Source organism: Peromyscus eremicus, chromosome 5, assembly GCF_949786415.1.
Source record: "Peromyscus eremicus chromosome 5, PerEre_H2_v1, whole genome shotgun sequence".
In the NCBI taxonomy this organism is placed as follows: Eukaryota; Metazoa; Chordata; class Mammalia; order Rodentia; family Cricetidae; genus Peromyscus; species Peromyscus eremicus.
Genome location: NC_081420.1, coordinates 129,889,269 through 129,902,819, shown reverse-complemented (window position 1 = coordinate 129,902,819; position 13,551 = coordinate 129,889,269). Strand labels below are relative to the sequence as shown.

Below are 13,551 nucleotides of genomic sequence, written 5' to 3'. Positions count from 1 at the left end.
GAAAACACTTTTAGGTGACAAAGGATCCCATCATAGTAACATTTTCACAAGTCTGTCCCTCTGCAAGCCCAAATGAGAGACACAGGTCACCCAAGACAGGCTAAGGTCAGCACTCCTCCAAATCACCATCACTTAAAGCATCTGTGCAACATTTGGTGAGGACGGAGGCAAGGGCAGCATGAGCGGCTCCTCTTTCTGCATTCTTTTGTAATGTGTTTTTAATTCCACTTGAGGGCACTGTCTACTTCAACAGAAATGGAGTAATTTCTATCTGCCACTTACATAACACACCTGTGGACACCTCAATCTTAGCCCCACATAAACAAAATCCCTCAAAAGGGCATGCAAGAAACTACACAACCCCTTAATGTGGCTCTGTGCCTCTGAGGCACCAAGATAAAGTGTTTGGTTTTTTATTTTACTAAAATGCTATTAGTATGTCAGCATTTTTCAAGAAAGGAAATCACTTTTTCTCAATGACTAAGTTATCATTAGAAATATAAATTATTATTAGTGAGCCTCAATATATAAGGCTATTTATTACTTCATTAGAAAGCTTTCCATCCTGTCCTCTGGCTCTCTTTCCTGTTTTTTATAAATCAATCTTGCAATCAGCCATTTTCTGTGATTTCCTGCAGTCTGTCTTTGACTCTTTTTGCAGCCTCCTGCTTTCCACTTGACTGTTTCTAATCAGTTCTAAGAAGTGAGGTGATTAGCCGGGCAGTGGTGGTGCACGCCTTTAATCCCAGCACTCAGGAGGCAAAGGCAGGCAGATTTCGAGACCAGCCTGGTCTACAGAGTGAGTTCCAGGACAGCCAGGGCTGTTACACAGAGAAGCCCTGTCTCGAGGAAAAAAAAAAAAAGAAGAAGAAGACGACGACGACGACGACAAAGTGAGGTGATAAGGTATGTTTCTGTATCTGAAAGAAGCAAAAAACAAAGAGGAACAGACAAAATCTAGAAGTCTGAAGAGTAAGGTGCATAAAGCCTTATTACAAAGATATTCTTGAGACTGTTCCCAGAGGTTGAGGCAGTCAAAAAGTAGTGAGTTATTGCTTGGGGGGGAGGGGGTTCTCTTTAAAATGCACAATTTTGGCCAAAAACATTTCATAGCTATTTTATTTTTAAAATAAATTCTTTTTATTTCTAAAATTTTCTAAAACCAGGTGTCTTTAAGTAGTAAACTAGAAACTGCCTATTCTATTGGTTCTCTAACTAATGCCACAATTTGAAATAAAAAACATTAGTGTTGATGAAATATTATCAAAGCAAAACAAATCACTGCATGTCTGCATGTGTTTTAGGACATTATCTTATAAATGAATTTGATTACAAAATTGCCTTTTGCAGCTCATTAAAGGAAGCAGTCCACAGTTAAAAAAAATATATAGCTCCTTGGTTTGTAAAAAGCTTCATGGAAATAAACAGAAGTTTTAAAGCACCATTTTTAAAGTGAACCCGACAAAGAGTGATGAATGTCTGCCAACTTGTTGCACAAGTGAACCTGAGTTTATACTCAGTAATAAGACAGGTCACAACAGACAACTAGAATAGTCAAAACGAACATTACAAAATACTTTTTTAAGGTATTATCCAAATATAAGAAACATGTGTGACCTTCCCTCTTTTAGAAGGGATATATTAAGAATACTTTTGAGGGAGCAGGAGGAGGGATGAGAGAGGGATCTGTGGTTGGTATGTAAAATGAATAAAAAAAATTTTTTAATGTAAAAAAAGAATATGTTTGAAACACATTACAATTAATTTCCTTTATTACAAATAATAAAAGTTGAAAGAAGAACTTATGGCTCTTTCTACATATATACTCGATGATAAACCAAATAATCATTTATCATCTCAAGATATCAGCATTACAAAAGAAATACACTAACATATCTTTTTTCCTCCCACTGTAGTGATGGATGTAATGCCAACATTCTCATTCCACTGGGATCCTCACAGTAGTTAAATAAAGTCTTAGAACTCCAAGCAATAAAAATAGCCTCAAGACTCTACAAAGAGGAACATCAAAATCCCATTGTGAGTTCTTTCCAGATCAGGGTTTAGTATTCTGATACAGTCAGGGTTAGATGCTAAAATCTACAGACTTTAAGTAAGGTGTGATGACTGCTTCCCACCTACTCAGCTTCTGCTTTAAATACAGGTCATGACTACTGTAATACAGCACAAGGAAAAGAAGTCCCACCAAGTTCACAGTGAAGAGGATGGGGTTAGAGAGAGGGAGAATTTTTCAATTGTACTCTCTTGTTACTCGGCAAATGGAATCACTGTGAAAGTGAGTATATCACGAACAATTCATCTAAACACTGTCTCAGGTCAGACTGGGTAACAGCGATCGTGTGTATTTTGAAAATTAATGAAGTACTGAAAGAAGAGTATCAAAGAGCTAGGACACAGCAGTGTGTTCAGCCTCAAACAAGGATAAACAGAGGCTTTTTCTTTCTTTTTTGAGGGCACTGGAGACAAGGGAACAGGAAAGAATCACAGAGCTTTGAAATCATATCTGTTTATATGAGCTTGTTGATGACCTGAATGCTGAGTAAAGGAGCGTTTCGTTATATTAAGATAAAAATCATTAAACTAAATGAGGGTTGAAAAATATAAATGTTGACCAATTTCCAATAAATGAAATGAAAAGATGATCCAGATATAAGTCCTACAACAAATATTAACAATCAGAATTACCAAGTTCTAAAAAACCCAGTACAAATGGTCATTAGGTACACAAAAATGCTAACTGTTAACTTTTCTAGACTATAAGACATCTTGATATCAGCTCAAGTGATCAGGTTGTACCATCCCTAATAAACTCACAAAAACAGATGCGATTCAAGAACTTCTGGCATTTTCTGAGGTAGCCTTATTTTTCTAAAACACCACAAGAAGCTTTCTAAATCAGCATAGAAATTGCATTACTAAATCCTGCCCAAATCATAAATGGTAAAGAGGTAGGCAGGCTGGCATGGATACTCAAGAGACACATCTTTTTCCAAATGCTTCAAGACAGCTAGAATGACTATTATTTTAAGAAAAAACAACTCTCACTAAAAGAACAAGTTGTTAAATGCCTCAACAGTAAACAGAAATACAGAGATTTCAAGTCCAGAATAAACGTGTGACACAAGGAGACAGTCCCTACAACAAGTGGGTCTTACAAGGTCTAACAAAGAAAAAGTCTGTTTCTTGCATCTACAGTCCTATCAGGAGGACAGGAACAATACTGTTCCCTGAGTTAAACCTAGCCATTGTGCTCTAAAACCATGACCTCCCCCCGACCCCTCCACCCCCCCCACCCCACCCCCCACTCAGGGCCTAGGCTGAAAAACTTGATTAGCTTAGGTGGGAACAGTGAAAGCCAAAATGCTATTTCCGTATCCTTTTTAAGTGACTAAAAGTTTCTACCATGTTAAAAGTATGATCAAGAAACAGGAAACATGACTTTGGCCTAAGACATCATTAATTCTCTGGATAAATGAAATCACAATCAGTTTTAGACTATGCTGTTACACATGTAAGTAGAAACAAGGAAAAATGTCACAATTATGAAACCAAGTTGCTTTCAGCTTCATTTGAAACCGGCTTCCTAGCCTCCTACCACCTATGACGTGTTTAAAAAGAAATAACAAAGAAATTTAAGATCATAGTATACAACCAGGAACAAAATACTAGTATAGTGTGATGAGCAGGATAATTACTGTCCTATTTAAAGACTTCCTTAAATCACTTAACCACAGTTTAGGTTATCTGCTGTCCGATGTTATTTTATATAACAAGTTCCTGGCCTTGTCAGCTCATCTCAAAAGTTACCACTCCAAACAAGGATTTCTTTGAAAGAATATCTTAAAATTTTGCAGCAGAACATTAGAGAATGTTCCGGGTATTGTCAACATTCAAATGACATGAACTTCACTAGGAATTTCCAGCAAGTCATTTTCTCTTAATACTGTTCAAGTGCAAATCCACCCACTACCCAGCGCGGAGCAGCAGGCTAAATTCTTGGGGCCACTCAACCTACTTGCGGGATGAGGGGGTGTGCAGGAGACTGACACTTGAATGCACGCCCTCTTGAGGCCTGCATTCTTCTCTAGAGCCAATGATTACAAAAATGAACAATCTTATTAAGATTCCCTAATTAGCCCCAACTTACAAAAAAAAAAAAAGAGGGGAGGGGTATGAATGAATGCTCCTCTAAGGAGACAACTCTCCAGGGAAAATCAGAGAGAGAACAGTGGGGGTTGGGAGATTGCAAGGCTTGATGGCTAGAAGATGACAAACTCTTAAAACATGCAAATGCCAAGGGGTGGAATGGAAAAGGATGCCAAGGACATGAATAACCTGGCAGCTGACCCAGCCGAACTCAGCTCGAGACCGTGATCTTCATTCACGACTTGGCGATTCTCCTCCACCGCCGACCATGAACAATAAAAGGAAGGAGAGGTAGGTACCTGTCTCAACAGGGCACACCTTCCAACTACATCTACACAACAGTGCAAACCCATCCTCCCCGCTACACCAGGGAAACTGAAAGAGAAAAGCAGAACACGCCATCAGCGAGGCCAGACTGCTCTTCCGGGAGAGGAGCCACCAGGAGCCCCGCAAACAACACAGCCATAGAGTACCATAACCCGGGGCTCTCCGTGCCTCCCGCAAGCCGTTGCGAGCTAGCTAGAGTCCCGGCCTCAGTTTCCCCGTCTGTCAACGACGGCGGGCCAAAGAGGGAGACTGAGTCCTGCGCTGCTCCCACCCAAGCCCTCCGGTCCGGGAGTCCCGCGACTCGGGAGCCCTCCCGGAGGCTAGAGGTGGGCAGCCGCGGCGGACGTCAGAGGCTCGGCGGCCCGGGGCAGCTAACGGGCGGGCGCTGAGGCCCGACGGTCGCCTCAGCGGCTCAGGGAGCCCGAGGCAGAGCAGGGACGCCGGGAACCTGGCCTCAGCCGCTCGGCCGCGCTCACTCACCCTCCTCGGCCGCCGCTCAACGACCCGGCCCCGGCTTCAGAGCCGGCGTCCCGGGCCGGCCCGGCGCCCCACACCCACCACCCTAGTATTTACCTCAGGCTCGCGGGCCCCCGCGCAGCCGAACCTGCTACCTGGGCCCGCCCCCACCTGCCCCGCCTCCGAACCGCCCGCGGGGAGGGAGGAGCGGGGGCGGAGAGGGCAGACGCCGCGCCAGCCAATCGTATCCAGAGATGCGTCCCTGCGCGCGCTCTGATTGGGTCTTCCTGCAGCAGCCCTCCCTCCAATGGCTGCGGGCGTGGCGTCGGCTGAAGGGACTTTCCGCTCGGTCAAGCTCGGTGGAGCCAAAGGGAAAGCGAAGGGGCGGGGCACAAGGGGCAGAAGAGAAAGGATGGGGGCGAGGAGCGATGGCTGATTGGACAAAAGGCTGAGGATGCCACGTCCCCATTGGCTGAAACCAGACCTGGGCGGGGCGCTGTGCTCCCAGCTCCACCTCCGTTGCGCGGGTCTTGGCTCTTGGCTTAGCTGTCAAAACTGGGGTGGGAAGAGATCCAGAGGAGAGCTGAGAATTGTTTTTCAGAATTCCATGAAAGATCAAAGCTTAGACTCACACCTAACAGTCAACGTTTTCTTTCTCAATTATTCTCCTTGTGACATGGGGAACTCCCAACCATGCTGAGCCTCAATGTCCTCATCTGTAGAATGGAGGTGTTAGTACACCTGTCTTACCGGATTCTTGTGAAATGTTACACAGTATCTCCTAGCAGTAGCCGCGCAGTAAAAGTTGAAGCTCTTCCTGCCTTCAGATGGGGTCTGGAACACCTGCTGGTTTTGAACCTCTGTGGCCACCTATCCCAGGTTGGAGAGAGTCTCCTAAGGATAGAGAAAGGATTTCCACACACACACACACCTTACCCAAGCTTGCACCTCTGGCCACCAGCCAGATTTGGGGTATAGTTAAGGATCTTTCAATTAGAAGGGAGGCTTCTGACTCCCAAAAGTGTTCAAAATATTTAAGGAAACTCTTTTTATAATCAGCCCAGAGCCTGGCAGTGCATGCCTTGCTTCAGTGGATAGTTCTCTTAATTAATTCCTTCTCCTTTGACATTTTAACTACTAATTATGGGAGAAGGTGATTAATACTGAGAAAGAAGGAGGTGTGTGTGTGTGTGTGTGTGTGTGTGTGTGTATGTTTAATCGTGACACAAATTCCCCCAGTGGAAAGTGGCATGTTTCTGAAAATCCAAAGAACTGAAACCAATGAGAACCTAAAAGCGGGCAGACACATGGGTGATTACTAACAGTATAAACTCACCACAACTCTCCCTGCCGAGATCACCCATGATGAAATGGACATCTTTTGTAAGCCTAAGCCTCAGTCCTCTCCTGTCTTTCATTGGTACACATACATCCTGTTCCCAGCTTCCTGAGCTCCAGCGAGAAGCAGCATGAAACGAATCAACAGTGACGTGCAGTGGCCTTGGGCAACAACATTCCCCTGTAGATCTGGATTCCCCTGTGACCCTGGCAGGACTCAGAGATCCAATCTGGCTGTGTGGGAGAAGGTTTCAGCCTGAAAACTGGTTTTGCTTGACTCCATCCAACAAGGAAGAGAAAGGAGTTGAGGAAGTGGACTCTGGGAATCTTTCAACCGTGCAAGCACTCTTATTCCCCAGCTTGCCAGGGTCCTCCCCATTCTGTTTTCTCTCCTCAGATCCTTTCTCTTGTGCGCATTGTCCATCGACTGGCCACTCCTGGCCACAGCAGCCACACATCCCACTTAGCCCTCCTCTTGTCACGTGCTCACAGAATCGGGGTCTGACTTCCTCCGAGACCATCAGCTAAGCCAAGCCTTCCACCCAGGCTCTTCCTAGTCACCGTCCCCCGCCAGTTGGTACTGGCTGCCTAGACTTGAGCCGACACGATGCCGAAGCTGTATGTTCAGGCTCAGGAGATACCTGCCATGATCTGAAAAGGAGAAGAGTGTCATCGCACTACGTGTTTGCAATTCTTCGTCTTCCCGCCTCTCATTTCACAGCAGGAAGAGTAAGGTCCAGAGAGGGAAAACAGATTCTCTCAGTCACACAGCCGCTGTTCCCCACTGCCCGTGTTTAAATGGTTTCTCTGACTGAGTGCTTACCTCCCTAAGCTTCCCTTCTTGTAGGCCCCAGCCTAAGTCCCAACTCTCCCAGCAGTCTTTTTCCGATGACTCCAGACCCCTCTGATATTGTTTCTCCACCCTCAGCCTGTCCCACCCAACCTGGCCTTGGCTCCATGCAGATTCGGTTGAGTTGCTGAGGAGCTACCAGGAGACTCATGAGCGGACAAGAGGAATGCCTCCATCGGGGAGCACCGAGTAGCCCCCTACTGTCACCGTTGACAGCTCAGTCACAGTTAGGTTAAGAACAGTCTAAGAGGTAGTCTGAGAAGGGAGGGGCGCACTCGGAGGCAGCCTGAAAAGGCTCCTGCAAAATAAGAGAGCAATGACGAATGTCAGCAAGAGAGCTGAGGGAACAATCCAAAAGGAACAGAAAGTGCTTGACATATTGAAGGAACTAAGAAGGGCAAAGCTCTGACAGCATGGCACACTTCATCAGAGCCAGTGGGGCCTCGTTCCTAGAGCGATGGGGCTTCCTGAAGGGTCTTTAGCCTGGTAGTGAATGTGACTCTAAGCTGTCTTACCCAGTTCTCATACTGCATGTGCAAGACCCCCAAACACATGGCCAGTGAATTGGATGCAGCCCCCTGTAGACATTGGTGAATCCAGGTAGCTTTTTAGGAGCTGTGTCAGACACACAGTGGGGACTGAAGGAAACATTTCTTAGTAGTCATGGCTAAGTAGTGCTGGCGTGGCCATGACACAGACCCTGCTCCATGCCTCCCAGGGGTTACCCCATGCCTCGCTGAACACTCAATAAACACTCACTGTGTTTATTTCATGCTTTTCTGCTTATTCCGTATCAGCACTTAACACAACCCAAAGTAGATGTCTGGTGTCTCTGGCCCTCCCCCTCACAGTGATGGTGACTTCTAGTCATACCCCCACAGCCTCCATGGTTCTTTTTGGGTTCCCACCAATCCAGTGAACACGGCTCAGAATCAGAATGAGCTCGGAGCCAAGAAGCTTCCTAGACCAGGTATCCTTGCAGGTGAGGCTAGGGTACCACTGCTTCCTTTACAGAAGCCCAGCATGGTGTCTTGACCAGAGATGGGGAGCTGAGACTCCTCCATCACAGATGTATTTATCTCTGTGGAGGGGCCTCGCAGCACACCTGAGCACTCCATCTGGAAGCTTTTCCACTGGCCACCTAAAAGCTCTTTTCAATGAGATAAAAAGGATTACATTAAACATCTTTAAACTAATCCAGCTGAGCCCCTGCTCCCCTCTTTGAGCTGTTATCAGCACTTATCAGCGATGAGTGATTTCTGGGGGCGATTCTACAGCACACAGAGGAAAAGGCTTAGTGCTCTTCTCTGACACATTTGCACCACATCTGCAACCCGTTTGGGGGCAGTGCACGCACTGAGCATGGTCTCATGTCCAGTATAGCCAACCTTCCTTGGGAAGGAAGCTCTGACGGTGCCATGAAAAAGAGATCCATTCTTCTCATCCGTGCCAGCGCTGGTTTCTGGTCCCATTAAAACCAGCTCATTAAGTGAGCTAGCTCTTCACCTAGCTAAAAAAATATATACTGAGTGCCTAGTATGTGCTGTGTACCTCTGCAGGCTGGGGACCCTGCAGTGAGCTCCGCCTCTGCTCTCAAGTTGCTGGCATTCCAAGGAAAGTATGTCAGCCTTTGCTAAAGTCTGTGGCTGTGACGAAATACCCGCGGAAATTAACTTGGAAGGAAGAAGGGTCTCTTTTGGCTCAGGGGTTTCCTGGTTGCTTTGGCAAGTTGCTTTGAGCCTACGGTATCAAGCTATCACAGGGTGGCGATCCCTTACCTTGTGGTACGTAGTCAAGAAGCAAAAGCGACATGGCGGAGAGCCAGCGTCCCAATATCTCCCTCAGTGGCACAGTCCCAAATGACAGAACAGCTCCTAATAGGCTCCAACTCTTAAAGGTTCCACCGCCTCCCCAGAGTGGCACGGATTGGCAATTAGGTCTTCAAAACATGGGACTTTAAGGGATAGTCAAGATCCAAACTTTATCAAGATGGAGGAGGCGAATGCACACAAGGAGTCCACACTGAGAAGACCCGGAGGCAGGAAGAAGAAAGAGTGGAGATGGGCAGGCTGTTTAGGGAAGAACTCCCTCGAGGAGGCGATGTGTGGCAAAATCCTAAGGAAATAGGCACAAACATGGCACAGGAAACAGGGGCACCACAAGAATGACAGGCAGGTGTGAGGGTCTGGAAGCAGAAAAGCCCTCAGCAAAGCAATACTGTGGAGAACGTGGTGTCAGAGACAAAGGGAACTCCAGAACAGACACAGAATGGTCAACTCTGACCTTCCTCTGCACTGGACGGGAAGTCAAAGAGGGCTTAGAGAATAGCAGCAGCTGATCTGACTCAATCTGCAGGCCAGGGGCAGAAGCAAGGAGCCCAGCCAAAGGACCGCCACAGTCAAGGGACCCCTTGTTTCCTGGGACGGAAGCACTGAGCAGGAAGTGGTGGATGTGAGGGAATGTGGAACAAAAGAGGCCAAGAAAGACAAGAGCTAGACATGGTAGGACACATGTGTCACCCCAGCAGTAGGAAGGCTGAGGTAGGAAGATCTCAAGTTCAAAGCCAGCCTGGGCATCATAACAAAATGTCAAAAAAATTTAAGGGAGAGAGAAGTTCAGAAAGAGAAAAATAAAGGAAGGTAGTTATTCTGATTTTTGGAACGAATGCTGTGTTCCTTAGAACAAAAGTTGCCAGGATGAGTGACAGAGGAGAGCTATGCTTAGATGGTTGGATGGTGGCTTGTTGGGGAAAATAATTATAGGTTATGATGGGATTTAGAGTTAAAACAACAGGCACCTCGGGGGAGCACAGCTAAAGAGCTTGGGTTTCCGGTCTACACAGCTGTCGTCTGGATGTAACTCTCCAACAGGAAATTGCTCAGCTCAGTCCCCATGTCCTGGATGGCCTGTAGTCATGATCCCAGGCCTGAGGCGGAGCATGCACACTGCTGGAACTTCACCCACCACACTGGACCCACTGAGTGGGAGGAGACACCTTGATGACACACTGTTGAAGCAGAGCATCCAGTCTCTGGCCTAGACTCCGCCCACTTCGGACACAGTTCCACTGTTCACGGTTCCTCTTTTTCGATGTTGAAGACTCAACCCTGGACTGCGCAAAGCAAGTGCTTTCCCGCTGAGCTACACCCCCAGCCTTTTGACCACATTTTACTGCCACGTATTCATTTCAGTATCTTGTTTCCTGATTGTGGAGGAGGCTGAGGTAGGGGTGAGGGAAATACTCCATGACCACTTTCTCCCAGGATCATGGTAAATATAGCTAAAATCTGAAAAGTTTCCTAAACTAAAATCTAGAAAAGTCTCCCACTCTGGTACGTTTTCTTCCACACCAAGAATTAGGTACTTTTGGCCACGTGGGGAAATCTGCAAGGGCCGGGCTAAGCCAAGGGCTATGAGCACATGCCCTTCTCCAGTAACTTTTCAGTCAAAGAAATTTAAGACTGAGAGCCTGAGTTCACGGGATACCTGCTGAGGCCAGAGTCCTTTCAGTGTTGTCTGCTGGCCTTTTCAAAGTCTGGAAAGTTCTTCAACTCTGAACTCTGTCAGTAAGGTCCTACCAAGTTGTGGGTGTTGTCTTTGTCCGGGTCTTTGTAATACCTTATTCTTTTTTGTTTTGTTGTTGTTTTCCTTTTTTTAAATGTTGATTGATTGATTGGTGCTGTTTGAGATGGAGTCTCATGTAGTCCAGGTCGACCTCAACTCAGTACGGAGCCAAAGATGACCCTAACTGTTCTGCTTCTCCCTGCCAAATGCTGGGGTTACCAATGTGCACCACCACACTTGGCTCCCACCCCTGATTTCCTCCCAGTCTCTCCCTGGAGTCTGCCACCCAGTTCTGAAGACTCCTCACTTCGATGCCAAGGACACCTACCCCACTCTCTCCAGCAGTGCCCTCTCTGGGCTCCAGACTGATACAGTACAACTCGACTTCTCTCGGGCATGGCAAACTTGACCATCTGAAGCAGAAGTTTTTCCTTTCTCAGCTTATTTCCTACCTGCTGTCCCCAGCCCCATGCTCAGAACTAAATCTGTCATTCTAGATTCTTCCCTTTCTACCTTTTCTAGATTCTCTCCTATCCACCTGTAAGCCCCTGGCATCCACCTCCACAAGGTCTCTGGGGTCCATCCTCTTAGGGCCACCTCCCCCACCAATACCCAGCATGCACTAGTTCCTCAGCCTCCTTTCCACTTCCTCCTCTCTCATCCCCACCCCTAGGAATTTGGGTCACATCTCCCCCCAGGAGCAAAAGCCTTTATTAAAGAAAAACAGGATCATATCTCCCCTGCTTAGAACATTCCAATGGCTTGAACTTCTTTTTCTTATTTATGATTTTTTATATAGATTCTTACTACATAGCCCAGGCTGGCCTCAAATGCTAAATCCTCCCATTGAACCTCGTGAGTGCTGGGATTGCAGGCATGTGCCACAATATTTGCCTTTATTCCAAGGTCAAGACCAGATTCTTGATCATGACCATCAAGAACTGCCCCTACCGACCCATCAAGTGACACCCTCTCCTTGGCTCACAGAAAGCAGAATGTGTTCATTTCCTACAGCTGTAGCAAACCATCACTAACAGAGGGTCTGAAAGTGACATACATGACTCCATCACCTGTAAGTTCAAAGTAGACTGGGCTCCCTCCAAGGCTCTGGGGGGCAGGGGAGGGGAGGCTGCTTCCCTGTCATTCCCAGCTTCCAGACCTGCAGCCATCAGTTCTTAACCCCCCTGTCTGCCTTCAAGGCCAGCAGCATGGCATCTGCTTTAGCTGTCATGGTTCCTTCTCCTGTGTCATGCTGCCACTACCACCATCACCACCATCACCACCACCACCCTACCACCACCCTACCACCATCACTACACCATCACCATCACCACCACCACCACCACACCACCACCACCTCCACCACCACCACCACCCCACCACCACCTCCTCCTCCTCCTCCTCCTCCTCCTCCTCCTCCTCCTCCTCCTCCTCCTCCACCACCACCACCACCACCACCCTGCTTCTCATAAAGACACACACAAGTGACCTGATGTCTTTGGGGACTATTACTCAGCTTGCTGCACATCAAGGATCTTGTCTGAACAGTCTTTGTGCCGTTGGCTCCATGGCGTTGAAAGCCCCACTGCTCACTCACTGGTGGCCTGGTCAGCTCCTTTCCATGAGGACAGAGCTTTCCTAGCTCATCAGAAGAAAGCTCCCTGGCCTGCTGTCTCTGTTTATTTCTCAGTAACTCAGCTTTCCTTTGAGGCAGACATGGACACCCGAGACAGCAGCACAGGAGGAGGAAAGGCTTATGTGGGCTCACTAGTCTCTCGGCCTTGTTGCTGTGGACCTATGACAGTACAGTGAGACACAGCAGAAACATGGTCATAGAATCTGTTTGCCTCATGGTAGACAAGAAGCAAGAGAGATCAGAAAGGGTCAGAGGTCCTGATATCCCAGTGACCGAGCATGACCCCCAATGACCTTACTTCTCTCCATGAGGCCCCACTTCCTCCAGTTTTACCTCCAACAGCATCAGAAGCCAGGCACCAAGGCATCAGTGTCCGGGCCTCTGAGGAACACTGAAATCCTAGCTATAGCAGTTTCCTTCCAGTACTTTAATAAAAAAGTATTATTTTATACACGCACTTTTAACGGACTTGCTTTCTGCCTACCTTTCCCTCTGTCCTCACCCTGGTGCTTTGAGGACAAGGACAATGGCCAATTGTTCTGATAGAACTAGTTAATAAGTTATTACTGAAGATGAGCTTACCATCCAACATGGTGCTGTGCAAATGGCCACTATATTTCCTCCGTAGAGAAGGTGGTCCCATCCCTGCTTCCCCCGATCATCTGTACCACCAACACAGGCAGGGCAGAGCCCCAGGAACAAAGAGAGCCCACGGATACACACACACACACACACACACACACACACACACACACACACACACAGAGGAATAGGCCCCAACATTTAGCAAACCAGACACACAGAAGACCTCTAAGGACGCAGGCCTCCCCCACAGCCAGCAGCCACCAGTGTGCCTGCTCCTGGTGAACGGCTAAGTCTCATGTCAGGGAGGCCAGTGCAGAAGGCTGCTGGCAGAGGACAGCCATACACCTGCCATCGTCACCTTCCTCCTGCTAAAAGGCTCCTACTCCCACAGCCACTTGGAAAGAACTAAAGAAGGCCCAGGGGGCTGTCCCCATGGGCCCTATGGGGCTCCGGAACAGCTTCACATTTCATGCTGGGTTAGACTCTGCTAACTTGAAACCAAATGTGTTTTGACTGCCAGCAATTTCTAAGAATTGCCTTTGCATCAAGCAATAAATTACCCGATAGAAAACAGCATTGTCCCCTCATTGTAGAACATGGAACTTTAAAAATTTGACAGGTTTGAGGA

The 13,551-nt window shown here is 47.3% G+C and overlaps 1 protein-coding gene across 4 annotated transcripts in view; it reads right to left on the bottom strand.

Annotated features, from left to right (window-relative positions):
• The window catches only part of Cyld (CYLD lysine 63 deubiquitinase), a 47,857-nt gene extending 42,312 nt beyond the window's left edge, over positions 1 to 5,545 (bottom strand). For 2 of the 4 annotated variants that reach the window (XM_059264526.1, XM_059264529.1), the window contains exon 1: positions 4,975 to 5,082. The gene's annotated coding sequence lies outside the window, so the exon portion shown is untranslated. Of the gene's footprint in view, positions 1 to 4,974; positions 5,175 to 5,434 lie in introns of those variants that run through there. The other 2 variants (XM_059264528.1, XM_059264527.1) reach the window with 2 other exon arrangements.
• Between the last annotated feature and the right edge of the window lie 8,006 nt (positions 5,546 to 13,551).